Source organism: Giraffa tippelskirchi, chromosome 4 (assembly GCF_054371585.1).
Source record: "Giraffa tippelskirchi isolate mGirTip1 chromosome 4, T2T-mGirTip1v1.2.pri, whole genome shotgun sequence".
NCBI classification, from domain to species: Eukaryota; Metazoa; Chordata; class Mammalia; order Artiodactyla; family Giraffidae; genus Giraffa; species Giraffa tippelskirchi.
Genome location: NC_137278.1, coordinates 182,572,328 through 182,592,417, shown reverse-complemented (window position 1 = coordinate 182,592,417; position 20,090 = coordinate 182,572,328). Strand labels below are relative to the sequence as shown.

Sequence of the window (20,090 nt, the reverse complement as noted above, 5' to 3'; positions counted from 1 at the left end):
GCAATCACAGATAAAACTCAAATATTTAAATATGGTTTGGGATTTGGTTTCTTTTTTATTACATTTCTTACATACATCTAATTTCATGATGGATGTGTGAAGAATGGGTAGCTGTGTAGGTGGTTTTTAAAGAACCTCAGGCATCTTCCTCCTCTGCCAAAGCAATTTCCATGCTTTATTTGTAGTTTATTTTTTCAGCTTAACTTTGACTCTTTTAAAAGTAGATTTCACCTGGAGAACAAGCCCTCTGGGCTGTTTAGTGTCCATAGCAGTGTCAGCTGATTGGCTTTTCTTCAGGACTGTTTGACTGAGCTCAGAGCACTAAGAGACTAAGAATCTTCCTCAGTAAAGAAAGAATAATTTGAAGCCCAGGATAATTTCTCATCACAGGGCACTATCTGGGTAGGTGTTGAGTGGTGGGCAACTTGAAGGCACAGGGCCTAAGGTGGGGCTGGGGGTTGGTGGGAAGGCAAAAGTGATGTGTTCCAGGAAGCATGGTAAAATGTTGAAAGGCGAAGAGGGAGATCTAAGACACTGTTTAATAAAACAAATACATGTGAACACCCTTCTGTGCCAGGCGTGGGTCTGGATGTAAGTAAGTGTAAGTCAGTGTCTTCAAATGGGAGTGAAGGTAGCGGTGGGAGCGGAGGTGGAGAATGAGGAGGGGAGAAGCAGGAAGATCAGCTGGAAACGAGGGGGTAAAGTTCAGTGTCAAGGGCTGGCACACACGTGTGTTCAAAGTTGGGCTGGAGTGTTGGAGGTGGCCATTGTGAGAGCCACTGGAAGACGGAGATGGAAGAGGAGAGCCCTAGAGAGGAGGAGATAGAGGAATGGTTCTGTTATTGACTTGATAATGGCTAGATATTCAATTATAAAGGAAGGTCACACTATTTTCTGTATTCTGTGTTTACTAGTGCAAGATACTAAAAAAAAAAAAAAGAATGGAAAGGAGCTTGTAGGAAGAGGGGAATATCCATATAACACTTAGGGATCAAAAAGTCTGTTAGCCTCAGTCTCTGGGCATTCTGGTTACTTGACGATTTATTGATATAGGATCAACTTTCACCTATTCATGATGTTTATTGCTAAACGTGTACAGTAAGATGTGGAGTGAGGCAGGGAAGAGCAAGGCACCGAGCCATGTTATCTGAGTTCAAATTCTGGTTTCCCCCCTTATTTTGTGTGACTTCTGGGTAAATTAACTTTTCTTTGCCTCAGTTTCTTCATCTGGAAAGTAGAGTTAATAGAAGATTTTTTACAGACGGTTAACAATGGGAAGAGGGAAGGGAGACGGGACAACAGGGGTAGGGGATTAAGAGGTAAAAACTACCTTGTATAAAATAAATAAACTACAAGGATATATTGTACAGCACAGGGAATATGGCCAGTATTTTACAACTATAAATGGAGTTTAAGTTCAGTTCGGTTCAGTCGCTCAGTCGTGTCCAACTCTTTGCGACCCCATGGACTGCAGCATGCCAGGCTTCTCTGTTCATCACCAACTGCTGGAGTTTGCTCAAACTCTTGTCCACTGACATGAGATGCCATTCAATCATCTTGTCCTCTATAAATAGAGTATAGCCTTTAAAAATTGTGAATCACTATGTTGTATATCTGAAACATATAATATTGTAAACCAACCATACCTCAATTAAAAAATTAAAAACAGACCAATTAAAAAAACAGAAACAAAAAAATAGAAGATTTTAAAAATGAGGACCAATTGAGTCAAATATGCAAAGTACTTAACAATGCCTAGTACATATGTGCACTCAATAATATTAGCACTTTTATCACAGTTTGCCTATGTAATATATATATGAACATAACTAATTATATAGCATATATTTATAAAACAAAAATATTGTATATGTTTATATGTATATACGTGTGTGTATATATATATGAGTGTATGTATAGATAAGTGTATATATATGTGTGTGTGTGTATATGGGGAGAGAAAAAAGAGAAGGAGAGGCAGACACAGTGATTCTCAGTATATTATAGAGTAGGAGTTTGGGAGGAAGGCAGACGTAAATTCCATTCCTGTCTCTGCTTGTAATTACTGAGTCCCAGTTATTTTTATATTGTTACTTATTTATTTTTTAATTTCCTAATTGCTGTGTGTGGGCTTTTCTTTTAGTTGCAGAGAGCGGGGGTCACCCTTTGTTGCGGTGCTCTGGCTTCTTTCGTTGTAGAGCATAGGCTCTAGGGCACACAGGCTTCAGTAGTTGTGGCCCGTGGGCTCAGTAGTTGTGGCTCCTGGGCTCTAGAGCGCAGGCTCAATTGTTGTGGTGCACAGCTTTAGTTGCTCCTTGGTATATGGGATCTACTTGGCCAGGGATCAAACCTGGCACTGAGTCAACAGGGAAGCTCCCACCCTCCAGTTATTTTTAAATTGCACAATGAATATAATAAGCTTTGTACGGTTAATGTGAGAATTAAATGATGTAAAATATAATATTTTGCCTAACCAATTATCTGGTTATTAATAGGCACTTAATGTCTATTGTCTATGATTATTACATACTTTTTAATGGTCATCTCTGGTAGTAGTTCTTTTAGAGTAACCTTCAGAAAGCTACTGCCAAGAAGTGTTAAAGAAATATTCCTATGAATTTAGAGATTTTGTACATTGTAGATTGGGCCAAAGTCAACTCTTTTTTAAAAAATTGAGCTGTTAATTTCCACTCTGCTTTAAGGAAGAGAGAATTGAAATTATGACATATGGTAATATAGTTGGAGTTCAGTTCAGTGCAGTTCAGTTCAGTCCCTCAGTTGTGTACAGCACTGTGTGACCCCATGGACTGCAGCACACCAGGCTTCCCTGTCCATCACCAATTCCCAGAGTTCACTCAAACTCATGTCCACTGAGTCAGTGATGCCATCCAGCCATTTCATCCTCTGTCATCCCCTTCTCCTGCCCTCAATCTTTCCCAGCATCAGGGTCTTTTCCAGTGAGTCAGTTCTTCCCATCAGGTGGCCAAATTATTGAAGTTTCAGCTTCAACATCAGTCCTTCCAATGAACACTTAGGACTGATCTCCTTTAGGATGGACTGGTTGGATCTCCTTGCAGTCCAAGGAACTCTCAAGAGTCTTCTCCAACACCACAGTTCAAAAGCATCAATTTTTCAGTGCTCAGCTTTTTTTATAGTCCAACTCTCACATCCATACATGACCACTGGAGTAACCATAGCCTTGACAAGACGGATCTTTGTTGGCAAAGTAATGTCTCTGCTTTTATTTATTTTTTTTTTATTTTTTATTTTTTTTTATCTTCACTATAGATTTTAATAACAAGTAACACTTACCTTTAAAAAAATGTTTTTTGGGTGTAGTTGATTTACAATGTTGTGTTAAATTTCAGGTATATAACAAAGTGAATTAGTCATACGTATACATATATCTACTCATTTTTAGATTCTTTTCCCATATAGGTCATTATAGAGTATTAAATAAGAGTTCCCCGTGCTATACAGTAGATCCTTACTAGTTATCCATTTTATATATCGAATAATGTGTATATGTCAATCCCAGTCTCCCAATTTGTCCTTCTACTCCTTTCTCCCCTGGTAAACATGAGTTTATTTTCTATATCCGTGACTCTCTCTTTTGTAAATAATTTCATTTGCACCCCTTTTGTAGATTCCACATATCAGCAATAGCATATGATATTTGTCTTTCTGTGTCTACTTACTTCACTTAGTATGACAACCTTTGGGTCCTTCCATATTGTAGCATATGGCATTATTTTGTTCTTTTTTATGGCTGAGTAGTATTCCATTGTATATACGTTCTACATCATCTTTACCCATTCCTCTGTTGATGGACGTTTAGGTTTCATCCATGGCCTATTGTAAACAATGCTGCAGTGAACCTTAGGATACATGTATCTTTTTGAATTATGATTTTCTCCAGATACATGTCGAAGAATTGGATTGCTGGATCATATGGTAGCTCTATTTTTTTTTTTTAAGAAACCTCCATACTTTTCTCTATAGTGACTATACCAGTTTACAGTCCCACCAACAATATAAGAGGGTTCCCTTTTCTCCACACCCTCTCCAGCATTTACAATTTGTAGATTTTTTAAAAGTTTTATTTATTTTCGGCTGCACTGGGTCTTTGCTGCGTGCAGACATTCTCTAGTTGTGGTGAGGAGAGGCTACTCTGTAGTTTCAGTGTGTGGGCTTCTCATTGTGGTGGCTTCTCTTGTTGCAGAGCACAGGCTCTAGGGCATATAAGCTTCAGTAGTGGTGCCCCGTGGCATGTGGAATCTTCCCAGCCCAGGGATGGAAGCCTGGCAGGCAGATTCTTAACTGCTGGACCACCAGGGAAGACCTGTTTGTAGATTTCTGATGATGGCCATTCTGACTGCTGAGAGGTGATCCTCCATTGTAGTTTCAATTTGCATTTCTCTAATATTATGAATTTGAATTTGAATTTCTTAAATTGAAGAAAGTAGGGAAAACAACTAGTCCATTAAGGTATGACCTAGATCAAATCCCTTATGAGTATACAGTAGAAGTGACAAATAGATTTAAGGGACTAGATCTGATAGACAGAGTGCCTGATGAACTATGGACAGAGGTTCGTGACATTGTACAGCAGACAGGGATCAAGACAATCCACATGGAAAAGAAATGCAAAAAAGCAAAATGGCTGTCTGAGGAGGCCTTACAGATAGCTGGGAAGAGAAGAGAAGCAAAAAGCAAAGGAGAAAAGGAAAGATATTCCCATCTGAATGCAGAGGTCCAAAGAATAGCAAGGAGAGATAAGACAGTCTTCCTCAGCGATCAGTGCAAAGAAATAGAGGAAAACAGCAGATTTGGAAAGACTACAGATCTCTTCAAGAAAATTAGAGATACCAAAGGAACATTTCATGCAAAGATAGGCTCGATAAAGCAGAGAAATGGTATGAACCTAACAGAAGCAGAAGATATTAAGAAGAGGTGGCAAGAATACACAGAAGAACTGTACAAAAAAGATCTTCATGACCCAGATAATCACAATGGTGTGATCACTCACCTAGAGCCAGACATCCTGGAATGTGAAGTCAAGCGGGCCTTAGAAAGCATCACTACAAACAAAGCTAGTGGAGGTGATGGAATTCCAGTTGAGCTATTTCAAATCCTCAAAGGTGATGCTGTGAAAGTGCTGCACTCGATATGCCAGCAAATTTGGAAAACTCAGCAGTGGCCACAGGACTGGAAAAGGTCAGTTTTCATTCCAATCCTAAAGAAAGGCAATGCCAAAGAATGCTCGAACTACTGCACAATTGCCCTCATCTCACATGCTAGTAAAGTAATGCTCAAAATTCTCCAAGCCAGGCTTCAGCAATACGTGAACCATGAACTTCCAGATGTTCAAGCTGGTTTTACAAAAGGCAGAGGAACCAGAGATCAAATTGCCAATATCCGATCGATCATCAAAAAAGCAAGAGAGTTCCAGAAAAACATCTATTTCTGCTTTATTGACTATGCCAAAGCCTTTGACTGTGTGGATCACAATAAACTGTGGAAAATTCTGAAAGAGATGGGAATACCAGACCATCTGACCTGTCTCTTGAGAAACCTGTATGCAGGTCAGGAAGCAACAGTTAGAACTGGACATGGAACAGACTGGTTCCAAATAGGAAAAGGAGTACCTCAAGGCTGTATATTGTCACCCTGCTTATTTAACTTCTAGGCAGAGTACATCATGAGAAATGCTGGGCTGGAAGAAACACAAGCTGGAATCAAGATTGCCGGGAGAAATATCAATATCCTCAGATATGCGGATGACACCACCCTTATGGCAGAAAGGGAAGAAGAACTAAAGAGCCTCTTGATAAAAGTGAAAGAGGAGAGTGAAAAAGTTGGCTTAAAGCTCAACGTTCAGAAAACTAAGATCATGGCATCTGGTCCCATCACTTCATGGGAAATAGATGGGTTAACAGTGGAAACAGTGTCAGACTTTATTTTTTTGGGCTCCAAAATCACTGCTGATGGTGATTGCAGCCATGAAATTAAAAGACTGTTACTCCTTGGAAGGAAGGTCATGGCCAACCTAGCTAGCATATTTAAAAGCAGAGACATTACTTTGCCAACAAAAGTCCGTCTAGTCAAGGCTATGGTTTTTCCAGTAGTCATGTATGGATGTGAGAGTTGGATGGTGAAGAAAGCTGAGCGCTGCAGTGTCTCTGCTTTTAAATATGCTATCTAGGTTGGTCATAACTTTCCTTCCAAGGAGTGAGCATCTTTTAATTTCATGGCTGCAGTCACCATCTGCAGTGATTTTGGAGCCCAAGAAAATAAAGTCAGCCACTGTGTCCACTGTTTTCCCATCTGTTTCACATGAAGTGATGGGATCAGATGCCATGATCTTAGTTTTCTGAATGTTGAGCTTTAAGCCAACTTTTTCACTCTCCTTTTCACTTTCATCAAGAGACTCTTTAGTTCCTCTTCACTTTCTGCCATAAGGGTGGTGTCATCTGCATATCTGAGGTTTTTGATATTTCTCCTGGCAATCTTGATTCCAGAGTGTGCTTCCTCCAGCCCAGCATCTCTCCTGATGTGCTCTGCATATAAGTTAAATAAGCAGGGTGACAGTACACAGCCTTGACATGTTCCTTTTCCCATTTGGAACCAATCTGTTGTTCCATGTCCAATTATAACTGCTGCTTCCTGATCTGCATACAGATTTCTCAAGGGGCAGGTCAGGTGGTCTGGTATTCCCATCTCTTTCAGAATTTTCCACAGTTTATTGTGATCCACACAGTCAAAGGCTTTGGCATAGTCAATAAAGCAGAAGTAGATATTTTTCTGGAACTCTCTTGCTTTTTTGATGATCCACCGAATGTTGGCAATTTGATCTCTGGTTCCTCTGCCTTTTCTAAAACCAGCTTGAACATCTGGAAGTTCACGGTTCACATACTGCTGAAGCCTGACTTGGAGAATTTTGAGCATTACTTTACTAGCATGTCGGAGAAGGCAATGGCACCCCACTCCAGTACTCTTGCCTGGAAAATCCCATGGACGGAGGAGCCTGGTAGGCTACAGTCCATGGGGTCGCTAAGAGTCGGACACGACTGAGCAACTTCACTTTCACTTACTAGCATGTGAGATGAGTGCAATTGTTTGGTAGTTTGAGCATTCTTTGGCATTGCCTTTCTTAGGGATTGGGATGAAAACTGAACTTTTCCAATCCTGTGGCCACTGCTGAGTTTTCCAGATTTGCTGGCATATTGAGTACAGCACTTTCACAGCATCATGTTTTAGGATTTGAAATAGCACAACTGGAAATCCATCACCTCCACTAGCTTTGTTTGTAGTCATGCTTCCTAAGGCCCACTTGACTTCACATTCCAGGATGTCTGGCTCCAGGTGAGTGATCACACCATCATGATTATCTGGTTTATGAAGATCTTTTTTGTATAGTTCTTCTGTGTATTCTTTCCACCTCTTCTTGCTATCTTCTGCTTCTGTTAGGTCCGTACCATTTCTGTCCTTTATTGAGCCTATCTTTGCATGAAATGTTCCCTTCGTATCTCTGATTTTCTTGAAGAGATCTCTAGTCTTTCCCATTCTATTGTTTTCCTCTATTTCTTTGCATTGATCACTGAGGAAGCTTTCTTACCTCTCCTTGCTATTCTTTGAAACTGCATTCAAATGAGTATATCTTTCCTTTTCTCCTTTGGTTTTTGCTTCTCTTCTTTTCACAGCTATTTGTAAGGCCTCCTCAGACAGCAATTTTGCTTTTGTATTTCTTTTTCTTGGGAATGGTCTTGATCCCTGTCTCCTGTACAATTCACGAACCTCCATCCATAGTTCATCAGACACTCTGTCTATCAGATATAGTCCCTTAAATCTATTTCTCACTTCCACTGTATAACTGTAAGGGATTTGATTTACGTCATACCTGAATGGCCTAGTGGTTTTCCCTACTTTCTCCAATTTTAGTCTGTCTGAATTTGGCAATAAGGACTTTATGATCTGAGCCACAGTCAGCTCCATGATGGACTCCAAGTTATTAAATATTTCAATATAAATATGAAATCATAAAACAGAAGAAAAACCGTGGGTGAATTACTTGAGGCTTTGCTATAGAGAAGGATTTCTAACTGTGAATAGAATTATCTTGGGTTGGCCAAAACTTCGTTTGGAGTTTTCTGAGACAAATATGAATGAAATTTTTGGCCAACCCAATATTAATGCAATAAAAACTTCTGCAGGGCAAAAGCTATCAAAGTACAGATAGTATATTGGCAAAAATAATCTGCAGTTCATACTATGTATAAAAAATTAATCTCTGTAATATATACAGAGCTTCTAGAGGTTGGTAAGAAAAAGGTAATGTGTTGTTTTTTTAAGTGGGCAAATGATATGAACAGATATTTCACAAGAAAAGAAATACAACTAGATCTTTAAAAATGTAAAATATATTCAATTCACTCATAATAAGATAAATGCTAATTAAACCCACACCAGAAAGCAGTTTCATCTATCAGCTTGAAATGGTACCAGCCCTATAAAGTGCAATGTGGCATTATCTTTCAAAATTATAAATGCATTTCCTTTGGACCCCAAAATTTCACTTCTGGGGATTTATCCTCCAGGTAAAACTGCACACAAAGAGAATGACTTACATACAAGCTTTTATGTTGTAACATTACTTATTATAGCAAAAAGTTGAAAATAACCTAAATGTCCATTAATAAGGAACTGATTTAAAAGCAATTTTTGGCCCATGTAGCTGCAATACAAGGCAGCTGTAAAAAAGAAAAAAGTTCTCTTCCCATATGCAAATGGAAACTCTTGCAGATGTATTGAGAAGTAAAAAAAAAAAATCTAAAATGACATATATAATCTATATTTTGTATAAAATGGTATGAAGAATATGAATATAAATTTGTATTTGATTGTCATTACACAGGGCTTCCCTGGTGGCTTAGATGGTATAGAATCTGCCTGCAATGCCAGAGACCCATTTTCGATCCTTGGATCAGAAAGATCCTCTGGAGAAGGGCATGGCAACCCACTCCAGTATTCTTGACTGGAAAATTCCATGGACAGAGAAGCCTGGTGGGCTACAGTCTATGGGGTCGCAAAGAGTTGGACCTGACTGAGAGACTGACACTTTCACTTTCATCATTGCATAAAGAAACTCTGAAGAGATATACTAGAATCTGAAAATTTGGTTACCTTTGGGAGTGGCAGGTGGGGAATGGGACAGATAGAAGCAGGATGGGAGGACATCTTTTCACTGTTTTGTTTTGTTTTTTACTAATTTTATTCATTTATTTGTTTGTTTCTGGCTGTGCTGAGTCTTCCTTGCCCTGTGGGTTTTCTCTAGTTGCAGTGAGCGAGGGTTACACTTTAGTTGTGGCACACAGGCTTCTCATTGCCATGGCTTCTTCTGTGGTGGAGCCAGGGCTCTGGAGCACAGGCTCAGTCATTGTGGTGCATGGGCTTAGTTGCTCTGCAGCACGTGGAATCTTCCCAGATGAGGGATCGAACCTGTTGTCTCCTGCATTGTAGGCAGATTCTTTACCACTGAAGATACCAGGGAAGCCCCACTGTGTTGTCTTTAATGTTGCTTTAATTTATAACCAAGTATGTGTGTATGTGCTAAGTCACTTCAGTCTGTCCAACTCTTTGTGACCCTATGGACTATAGCCTGCCAGGATCCTCTGTCCATGAGATTCTCTAGGTGAGAATACTGGAGTGGGTTTCCATGCCTTCCTCCAGGGGATCTTCCCAACAAAGTGATTGAACCCGAGTCTTTTATGTCTCCTGCATTGGCAGACAGGTTCTTTACCACTAGTGCCACCTGGCAGGCCTGTAACCAGGTACATTTATTCCCTATTCAAAAATGAAGATAAAATAAAAATTTTCTTGTGAATCAGTAGTTACTTTTTCCACCGTCATGGGAAGCTACAGATGAATTATTTTTCTTAAATCACCTTTGTTTTGCCACTTGCCATTACATTCTTCTTAATTTTAAAATTAAGACTCTATTTCATAAGAGCAGTTCAAAGCCTGCAGCAAAATCAAGGGGAAGGTACATCATAGACTTCCTTTGTATCCTCTGCTGCCACAAATTTATAGCCTCCCGGACTATCAACATCCCCCTCCACCCCCAGAGTGGTACACCTGTTACAATGATGAACCTATTGCTACACTGAACCAAAGCCCATGGTTTCCATTACTATTTACTCTGAGTGTTGTGCATTCTATTCCCATTATTAATTTGCCATAAAGCTTCAAAGAACATAGTGAATCCGGAGCCCATCAGGAGATGATGGAGTGCTCCTGTCAGCCACAAGCAAACTTGGACCAATTAAACCATTTTCCTCCTGATATCCTAATAATTTCTTTTGTTAATCCTATTTTCCTAAAAAGCTAATAATTCAGATGGTGCTAAAATAGCAAGAGCTGTAGATAATGCACACTGGATAGGCAGTTGTGTTGGAACAAGTTCTATTATAAACCATCTTAGGACAAGCTGGATACTCTCTTGTGAGATTATTCATTTGTGATCAGAAATAGTGCTCTGTGTCATGTATGAAGTTCCAGAACTGACAAAGGGAAAAAAGATCTTCACTATAAGATATTTTACTGGAAAAGGCCAAGTGTTTGATATTTTTGGCCTACAAAGCTGATTAACACAGAAGAATCAAACAACAGATTTAATTTTATCCAATTAACCCATGTTAAAAGCACTGAGATAAAAGAGATTTTTTTTTCTTATTTATTAATGTCTTCAACGTTACCCCTTGTACTTGAAAATAAAATGCAAGGTTCAACCTTGTGATTGAAAGATTAGACGAGGCTTGAACCAGTAAAAATAGCTTTTTTAAAGGAAAAGTTATTTTGAGTGGAGTGCTAGCTGTACTAGACAAATTCAGTCGGGCCTCCTCTTCAGTCTTGTCAAAGCTTAGCACAGTCCAGAAGGCACTAGCGTGTATGCCAAAAAATCAAAGCAGCAGCAGTTAAAAAAATAAGTGCACTAAGAAATATTAAATGGAAAGCCAATGCCTATAAATAAAAAGGCAAGTGAGCACTAATCAATCATAAGTTACTCTGAACAGAAAATAGGAGTTGGAAGGGTAAAAGAGATTTCACATACAACATATGAGACTAGATACAAATGATTTAATTAAACTGCGTTCCTTCTACACAAGACTCCCAATCTCTAAATGTTAAGAAAAACTGGAGTATAGAAATGCAACGTCTTGCTTTGCAATCTATAGCGGATGAGTAGCAAGGCATATGCCAACAGCAGAAATAGAAGCAGTTGATGAATCCTGGGTGAGTGGAAGTGTTTCATTATCTGTATCTGTTTCTTGCTATTCATCTCGGCTTTACAGTTCTCACTAAAGGGCCAAACCCTTTCCAATCTGAACAACAGCAGCTCTACAAGCTTGGAGTTCAGGTAAAAATCATTAGACAGAATACAAAACTAATTTGCATGCGTATGGAATAAATACAATCAAGAATTAAAAATAATTCAATCAGTAAAATAAATCTTGGGGATTTATTGGATAGAAGAAGCAGAGAGAGAGGAGATTAGTAATTACAAGGTGTGAGGAGAGGAAAAAGATGAACACAGCTGCCAGCTGGCCAACCACACACACAAAAAAGGACTTTAACCCTAGACATTGCTTAGTTGACCGTAAAGGCCAGTCTTGCCTTAGGAAATGGTTTATGTTGCTCAGCAGAATTGGAGACCATATGGCCTTTTTAGAAGGGAACTTGAATCTTTTTGAGTAAGAGGTCCCACTCAAACATTCAGATTTCAAGAAATAGACTTGAAAGTCGCCAAGAAATAGACTTGAAAGTGAAAGTCACTTAGTCCTGTCTGACTCTTTACCACCCCAGACGATAAAGTCCATGGAATTCTCTAGGCCAGAATAGTGGAGTGGGTAGCTGTTCCCTTCTCCAGGGGATCTTCTCAATCCAGGGATCGAACCCAGGTCTTCCACATTGCAGGTGGATTCTTTATCAGCTGAGCCACCAGGGGAAGAGGCCCCACTCAAACATTCAGATTTCAAGAAATAGATTGATAAGAATATGTTCCACAGACTTCTGGAGCCATGATTTTATGCCATGAATTAACTGTAGGTAAGTCAGAAAAAAAATTGAATTATTTTCGTGTATACATTGAGGTTTTAAAAAGAAGGGATTTGAAGTTTGGGAATTAGAATCTGAGAGCTTTTCTTAGCTTTACCTATCTATCTACTTTATAAATTGGAGAAGGCACTGGCAACCTACTCCAGTACTCTTGCCTGGAAAATCCCATGGACAGAGGAGTCTGGTGGGCTGCAGTCCATGGGGCTGCTAAGAGTCGGACGTGATTGAGTGACTTCACTTTCCCTTTTCACTTGCATGCACTGGAGAAGGAGACGGCAACCCACTCCAGTGTTCTTGCCTGGAGAGAATCCCAGGGACAGGGGAGCCTGGTGGGCTGCTGTCTATGGGGTCGCACAGAGTTGGACACGACTGAAGCGACTTAGCAGCAGCAGCAGCAGCTACCTATTAAACATTATATCCATTATATATATATATATATATATATATATATATATATATATGTATATCAATACCACTGTTCATTCTCAAGTCTGTGAAATTTGAGAATGTGACAACTTACCAGAGACCATAATGAGTTTGTCTCTCATCACAAACATTGGAAGACAAAAACCTGAATCCATATATCAAAACTAAAATTCAGTTTTCCAGCCTAATAAATGACAGCCAGGATTCTGAAGGGAAAGAGTTATTTTTAAAAGCAAAGATTTTCTTTTTCGGTGGTTGGTGGCTCTGGTAATGGGTAGCAAAAATGGCTCATGGGAAAGGCACATGTGCTGCTAATAGTTTGACTGAAAAGAAAAACATTATTATTGGTGTTTTTTTCTCCCTACCAGATCCAGTGATATCACTACTGCAATCTGTTATTTATGTAGAAAGGCAGTAAACAGTGGAAAGGAGAGTATCTGTACAGGAACATCTTCTCTGAGAAGTTGCTTGAAAAATAAGCATGTGATGAACATGTGAGAAGCACTTATGCAGTTGGCAGCATATAAATTCTCAGAACAGTAGGGGATAAAAATGGGTTAGATAAAGAAAACTAAGGATTAGATCCAGATAAACAATGGGACGTTTGTAACATATTTATTTAGCAAAAATCTGGGAATATAAGCATACACCTTCAATGAAACCAGCCTGAGATGAAACTTAAAAAAAAAAAATCAGATTCAGACTAAAAATTTTAAGACTCTAAAATTTTCCTTCAGCTCATATTATAATTTACAACTTACAGGAGGGTATGGCTGCATTTTGTTTTTATGGTTTAAAACAATTAAACATAGCCTCTCTCTGAAAATCAGTTTATGCTGGGGTTTCTCAACCTTGGCTTGGTATTCCCAGGTGGCACAGTGGTAAAGATCCCACTTGCCAATGTGGAAGACATGGATTTGATCCCTGGGTCAGGAATGTTCCCTGGAGGAGGAAATGGCAACCCATTCCAGTATTCTTGCCTGGGAAAGTGGACAGAGAAGCCTGGTGGGATACAGTCTATGGGGTCACAAAGAGTTGAACACAACTGAGCATAAGAGCACACAGCCTTGGCCCTATTGACATTTTGCACCAGATAACGCTTTGTTGTGGAAGGCTACTCTGTCCATTGTAGAATGTTTAGCAATACCCTGACCTCTACCCAGTAGATGCTAGTAGTATCACCTCAGTTGTGATAACCAGCGATGTCTCCAGTTCAGTTGCTCAGTTGTGTCCGACTCTTTGCGACCCCATGGACTGTAGCATGCCAGGCTTCCCTGTCCATCACCAACTCCCAGAGCTTGCTCAAACTCATGTCCATTGAGTCGGTGATGCCATCCAACCATCTCATCCTCTGTCGTCCCCTTCTTCTCCTGCCTTCAATCTTTCCCAGCATCAGAGTCTTTTGCAGTGAGTCAGTTCTTTGCATCAGGTGGCCAAAGTATTGGAGTTTCAGCTTCAGCATCAGTCCTTCCAATGAATATTCAGGACTGATTTCCTTTAGGATTGGCTGGTTTGATCTCCTTGCAGTCCAAGGAACTCTCATGAGTCTTCTCCAATACCACAGTTCAAAAACATCAATTCTTCAGCGCTCAGCTTTCTTCTCCGTCCAACTCTCACATCCATACATGACTACTGGAAAAACCATAGCTTTGACAAGACGGACTTTTGTTGGCAAAGTAATGTCTCTGCTTTTTAATATGCTGTTCAGCTATTAAAGAATACACCTGCAGTGTGGGAGACCTGGATTTGATCACTGGTTTGGGAAGATCCCCTGGAGAAGGGAAAGGCTACCCACCCCAGTATTCTGACCTAGAGAATTCCATGGACTGTATAGTCCAAGGGGTTACAAAGAGTCAGACACAACTAAGTGATGTCTCCAGTTATTGCCAAATGTCCCCTGAGTGGCAAAATCTGCTTTAGTTGAGAATCACTGGTCTCTATATCTTACTAGAAAGTCAAGCAAATCTATGTTATAAAATGGCTCCCCGGATGGCATATGAACTTAATTATTTGAAAAAAAAATCACTAATCTAGGTTTAAAGTGAATTTTTAAGAACTGTATGAATGATTAAACAAATTAAAATATGGTTGAGAAAATTTTCTTTAGCAAAGGCAAAAAAACCTTGGATGGAATTCCCAGTATGAAATGTGGTTGGTCACTCAGAACCTGTCCTGTTTCGGGCTGTCCCCTTTCCTTACTGATTTCTATGGGCTAAAGTCTCTGAATTCCAGGCATACCTGCATGCCTTCAAATGAGACAATCTCTGAGTACCTAGTATTTTTACCCCCTTGGGGAAGCTAGATTTTCCCCTTCCTCCATCACTGGCGCAGGGAGCTGTCATCAGAAAACCACCCTGTTCCTTTTCCTTGTTGCTGGGCAAATATGCCATCTATGGAGACACTCAAGACTTTCCTTCTGCTTATTCTTGGTAATAAAGGTTGCTATGATTGCTGTATTCTCAGTTTAGTAATGAATATGCTCTGATCCGTTTAATACTCAAAAGGTGCCATTTCACTGAAAGCTTTCCCTCTGTCCCAGCTTGTGTCTGAGAGCTGACTGTCTGTAGTTAGAAAAACACATCCCCCTTTTCTATTTCCCTGCCTAGAGATTTTATGCCTCCTCTGCTCCCTGGTGGCTCAGCTGTAAAGAATTTGCTTGCAATGCAGGAGCCGCAGGGAGACACGGCTTTGATCCCTGGGTCAGGAAGATCCCCTGGAGAAGGCCATGGCAACTCATTCCAGTGTTCTTGCCTGGAGAATCCCATGGACAGAGGAGCCTGGTGGGCTATAGTCCATGGGGTTGTAAAGAGTTGCATAGGACTGAAGCGACTTAGCATGTTGCCCTTCACTCACTCAGCTGATTTTGGACCCTCTTGGAATATTATTAGCAGCAGGAAAATGAGGGGCCAAAGGGAACCGAAAAGGTTGACTTGACTTGACTTGACAATAGCATGACTATTGTTGAGGGGTGTCATTCCTTTCTGGGCTTCCTTGTCTTAGGGTGCTCTCTGTGAGTTCTGTGGGGATCCCAAGAGTCTTGACTCTGATCCCAGGGTCAAGCATTTGGCTCTGGCTGTTTGCTTGCTCACTCCTTCCTTAACCCCTAGGTGTGTGGTGGGGCTTTGCCCTTCCAGGGGATTCTCTTAGCTGAATCTAAGGCAACACCAGTCTGGTTCTCTCTTGGATTGCCCACGTCTGGAAAGAAGGAAATGCCCATGTATTCTTTTCCTTATTTATTTCACTGCATCAGGTGTTAATTCCAGAAGCAGGATCTTTCATCATGGTACACAGGCTTCTCTCTAGTTGTGGCACGTGGGTTCAGTAGTTGCACCTTGGTATGTGGACTCTTAGTTCCTCAGCCACAGATGGAACCTGTGTCCCCTGCAATGGAAGGTGGATTCTTAACCATTGGACCACCAGGGAGGTCCTAAGGTAGACTTTTCAAAAAGTTAAAAGCATAATTGTGATACAAATATGCAGTGAATACCTGTCAATGGTTTATGTTTCCCATAAATGAGCAATGAAGATGAGGGATGGGTCAATTGGAGACAGAGATGCTGAAATATTAACCCAAAAATTTAATATAGTTTACTACAAGAAGATCCAACAAGTCCATCCTAAAGGAAATCAGTCCTTCATATTCCTTGGAAAGACTGATGTTGAAGCTGAAACTCCAGTACTTTGGCCACCTGAAGCGAAGAACTGACTCATTGGAAAAGACCCTGATGCTGGGAAAGATTGAAGGCAGGAGGAGAAGGGGATGACAGAGGACTAGATGGCTGGATGGCATCACAGACTCCATGGACATGAGTTTGATTAAGCTCTAGGAGTTGGTGATGAACAGGGAAGCTGGTGTGCTGCAGTCCATGGGGTGGTAAAGAGTCGGACATGACTGAGTGACTGAACTGAACTGAAGGAAGAAAGAATACAGAAATCAGATACAAAAGTTAAGTACAAAACCGGCTGATGTCCTGCAGCACAATGAACTGGTACCCTTTAGGATTATTTTTTTTTACTGGGCAGAAATCATTTGCATCTTTCCTGGACAAAAGTGATTTGTAATGTATCAGTCTTCTACCAGTTAATATCTAATTTCACAGGTTCTGGTCCCCATGCTATAGTAAAGAGGAAAGTTGCCTCTCTGTAGAGCAGAGGTAGGCAAACCACAGTAGGCCCGGGAAAGCCAGGCCAGTTTTTGTTCACAAAGTTTTATTGCAACACGGCTGCAGGCATTCTCTTGTGCATTGCATGTGGCTGCTGTCACATGGCATTGGATGACAGAGAGACCACATATAGCTCACAAGGACTGGAATATTTAATATTTACTGGATGGACCTTTGCAAAAGAAGGTTGTTGACTTCAGCTGTAAGGCATCAGATAACCTGTAGGTGGACTTGACCCACCACCCTTCCAGATGACCTTGAAACTGCACAGAATAATCTTTTTGCTGTAACTCCAAATTTTGGATAATTTCTCTTAATATAACCTTGATATGAGTGAGGGACTAAAAGTTGCAAAACAGATTTTAACCATCTCTTTTTTCATTTGTAAAATGTTAATTATTTCTAATTTTATTGCAATGTCCCTGATAGCTCAGTTGGTAAAAAATCTGCCTGCAATGCAGGAGACCCCAGTTTGATTCCTGGGTCGGGAAGATTCACTAGAGAAGGGATAGGCTACCCACTTCAGTATTCTTGAGCTTCTCTTGTGGCTCAGCTATAAAGAATCCGCCTGCAATGCAGGAGACCTGTGTTCAATCCCTGGGTTATGAAGATCCCCTGGAAAAGGGAAAGGCTACCCACTCCAGCATTCTGACCTGTTTTGCTGTATTTGTTCACTTGTTTTGTTTTCTGGATTCCCTATATAAGTGAAATCAGACAGGGTTTGTCTTTCTCTGTCTGATATTTCATTTAGCATAATACCCTCTAGGCCCATCCATGTTTTTGCAAATGGCAGGGTTTCATTCTGTCCTTTTGACTGAGCAATATTCTATTGTATATATGTATGTATGTCTGTGTGTGAATATACACATATATTTATATATAGGTATATGTCATATGTTTACCCTTTGATCAACTGATAGGCAATTATATTGCTTCCACATCTTGGCTATTGTAAATATCACTGAAATGAACATAGAATTGTGTATATCTTTTCTAAGTAGTGTTTTTGTCTTCTTCTGATTAAAAATCCAGGAGCAGAATTGCTGGATCATATGATAGTTCTATTCTTACTTTTTGAGGCATTTGCCGTACTGTGTTTTATATGGCTGTACCACTTTGCATTCCCACCAACAGTGCATGGGGGCTCATTTTTCTCCATATCCTCACCAGCACTTGTTATTTGTTGCCTTTTTGATAATAGCCTTTCTGACAGGTGTGAGGTGATATCTCACTGTGGGTTTGATTTGCATTTCCCTGATGATATGTGATGTTGTGCACCTTTTCATGGGCCTATTGGCCATCTGTGTGTCTTCTTTGGAAAAATGTTTAACAGATTCTCTGCTTACTTTTTAATGGGGTTGGTTGTTGTTGTTGTTTTTTTTTTGATATTGAGTTATATATGTTCTTTGTTTATTTTGGATATTACCCTCTTAAGAGATATATTGTTTACAGATATTCTTTCCCATTCAGTATGTGACCTTTGTGATCTGTTGTTGTGATCCCAAGGGAACATTTCTTGCAAAGATGGGCACAATAAAGGACAGAAATGGTATGGACTTAACAGAAGCAGGAGATAGCAAGAAGAGGTGGCAAGAATACACAGAAGAACTATATAAAAAAGAGCTTCATAAACCAGATAATCACGATGGTGTGATCACTCATCTAGAGCCAGACATCCTGGGATCTGAAGTCAAGTGGGCCTTAGGAAGCATCACTACAAACAAAGCTAGTGGAGGTGATGGAATTCCAGTTGAGCTATTTCACATCCTAAAAGATGATGCTGTGAAAGTTCTGTGCTCAATATGCCAGCAAATCTGGAAAACTCAGCAGTGGCCACAGGACTGGAAAAGGTCAGTTTTCATCCCAATCCCTAAGAAAGGCAATGCCAAAGAATGCTCAAACTACCACACAATTGCACTCATCCAACATGCTAGTAAAGTAATGCTCAAAATTCTCCAAGTCAGGCTTCAATAATATGTGAACCATGAACTTCCAGATGTTCAAGCTGGATTTAGAAAAGGCAGAGGAACCAGAGATCAAATTGCCAACATCTGTTGGATCATCAAAGAAGCAAGAGAATTCCAGAAAAATATCTAATTCTTGTTTATTGACTATGCCAAAGCCTTTGACTGTGTGGATCACAATAAACCGTGGAAAATTCTGAAAGAGATGGGAATACCAGACCACCTGACCTGCCCCTTGAGAAATCTGTATGCAGGTCAGGAAGCAACATTTAGAACTGGACATGGAACAACAGACTGGTTCCAAATAGGGAAAGGAGAACGTCAAGGCTGTATATTGTCACCCTGCTTATTTAACTTGTATGCAGAGTACATCATGAGAAATGCTGGGCGGGAGGAAGCACACACTGGAATCAAGATTGCCGGGAATATCAATAACCTCAGATATGCAGATGACACCACCCTTATCGCAGAAAGTGAAGAAGAACTAAAGAGCCTCTTGATGAAAGTGAAAAGGAGAGTGAAAAAGTTGGCTTAAAGCTCAACATTCAGAAAACTAAGATCACGGCATCTGGTCCCATCACTTCATGGCAAATAGATGGGGAAACAGTGGAAACAATGGCTGACTTTTTTTTTGGGCTCCAAAATCACTGCAGATGGTGACTGCAGCCATGAAATTAAAAGACGCTTACTCCTTGGAAGGAAGGTTATGACCAACCTAGACAGCATATTGAAAAGCAGAGACATTACTCTGCCAACAAAGGTCCATCTAGTCAAGGCTATGGTTTTTCCAGTGGTCATGTATGGATATGAGAGTTGGACAGTGAAGAAAGCTGAGTGCTGATGAATTGATGCTTTTGAACTGTGGTGTTGGAGAAGACTCTTGAGAGTCCCTTGGACTGCAAGGAGATCCAACCAGTCCATCCTAAAAGAGATCAGTCCTGAGTGTTCATTGGAAGGACTGATGCTGACGCTGAAACTCCAATACTTCGGCCACCTGATGTGAAGAACTGACTCAGTGGAAAAGACCCTGATGCTGGGAAGGATTGAGGGCAGGAGGAGAAGGGGATGACAGGAGGAGATGGCTGGATGGCATCACTGACTCAGTGGACATGATTTTGAGTAAACTCCAGGAGTTGGCGATGGACAGGGAGGTCTGGCGTTCTGCAGTCCATTGGATCTTAAGGAGTCGGACACAACTGAGCGACTGAACTGACTGACTGACTGACTGATGGTTTCCTTTGCTGTGCAGAAACTTTTAGTTTTCTGTAGTCCTATTTATTTTTGCTTTTGTTTCCCTTGCCTGAGAAGACATATTCAATAAAGTATTGCTAACACCCATGTTGTAATGCCTATGGTTTCTTCTAGAAGTTTTATGGTTTCTGGTCTTACTTTTAATCTTCAATCCATTATGGGTTTACTTATA

At 40.3% G+C, this 20,090-nt stretch overlaps 1 long non-coding RNA gene across 1 annotated transcript in view; it reads right to left on the bottom strand.

Moving 5' to 3' along the window:
- Positions 1 to 1,336: 1,336 nt before the first annotated feature.
- The window catches only part of LOC145547153 (uncharacterized), a 75,404-nt gene continuing 56,650 nt past the window's right edge, over positions 1,337 to 20,090 (bottom strand). The window contains exon 4 of the long non-coding RNA XR_014083583.1: positions 1,337 to 1,564. This is a non-coding gene — a long non-coding RNA (uncharacterized LOC145547153). The remainder of the gene's footprint in view (positions 1,565 to 20,090) is intronic.